This window comes from Halyomorpha halys, unplaced genomic scaffold (genome assembly GCF_000696795.3).
Source record: "Halyomorpha halys isolate HHAL.00 unplaced genomic scaffold, Hhal_1.1 Scaffold35.1, whole genome shotgun sequence".
NCBI lineage: Eukaryota > Metazoa > Arthropoda > Insecta > Hemiptera > Pentatomidae > Halyomorpha > Halyomorpha halys.
The window spans coordinates 775,906-777,271 of record NW_027106137.1 but is presented as its reverse complement, the minus strand read 5'-3'; positions in this window follow the sequence as shown (position 1 = coordinate 777,271).

The following is a 1,366-nucleotide window of genomic DNA, read 5'->3' as shown; positions in this document are numbered from 1 at the left end:
GCAGCAACTACGTAAAATTCAAGAGAACGTAAGAAACTTAAAGGTGAAATTTATCATTTATCATAAATAGTGCGTAAAAATTCTATATCTTCATCTTTGAACACAAATTAAAAGTAGTTGCAATAATAAATTTTCACACAGAATTGCATCGAGAATTTCTCAGAATCAATTAAAAAGAGCAAGAGTCTTATTCCTGTGGCATTTCTCTAGAATTTGTTTGTTAACTCCTCAAACCATTTCTCTGTTTCCCCCCTTCCTATGGTCCTTTCTCACCTTAGTCTTGTTTCACTCCCCAGTCGCATTTAGACCTTTTCGAGTTAAATCGTTTTTTATTGTGTTTTAACATTATTTTAGCATGCCTAAAATTAAGTCAAAGTCAAAGGATTGCGCTTCCAAGTTGAGTTTCGGTTTAAGTTGAGTTCGGTTATTCAGTTAAGTTATAAAATTACTAATTAATAAGTAATTTATATTGTTGAGTAATACAAAATTTATAAATACATATTATTTACATATTTTTTTAAATATTTGACAATTTATAAGCACATATTTATGTGGTCATATTTCGGATTTTTTACCACATAAAAATCTTATCCCTATTAATATGTCTATAATTATTACAAATTCCAGTTTCAATGTTAATAAGATACTAAACTATATCAAAGGTTCATTAACGAACCTAAAAAGTTGAATATTGAGATTTAATGTTGACAAAACGAATGGCATGATATTTTCCCTTTAGGGAGGCAAAAAGAAACTTACAGTCATGCATTACAAGCACTTACAAGAAAACTTATTGTTTTGTTTTCTGTTTGAAATTATAAACTGAAGCAGAAAATTATTTGTCCGTACTATTATGGTTTCACCTCTCTTATGCCTAATCATATTTATAGAGCCTTATTACTTAATAATAATTAAAATTTTGCTGAGATTATAAGAATTAAAACGCATAATTACATGCCCTACTTAACGAGAAAGCATAATCTATCTAGTGTACGTGTGTTGTATACACTCCAACATCCGCCTTCTATAAGAAAAAGGAGTATCTTGAAAATGAGGACACGACCCTTGAGCCCGTCAACTGTTTGATTTGTCTTCATCTCGACATATTGTGGGTGCTGAGTTATTGCCATCCCAGTTCGGATAATGGAAGCTCCTCGACTTTGCATTAGGAACTAGCCCATGTCTATCTTGCTAACAAAGTTTATGATAAAACATAATTTGTCAAAACCTCCATTATACGAGTATGACCTGTTTCCCTAAAGAAAGAGATGGTTATGATAAGCAGGCCGTATGAGTTGTATCTGATACTTACTAACGAGTTAAGTTCCGTCTAATATAAAACAGATTTCTTCCAGAGACGGGATTA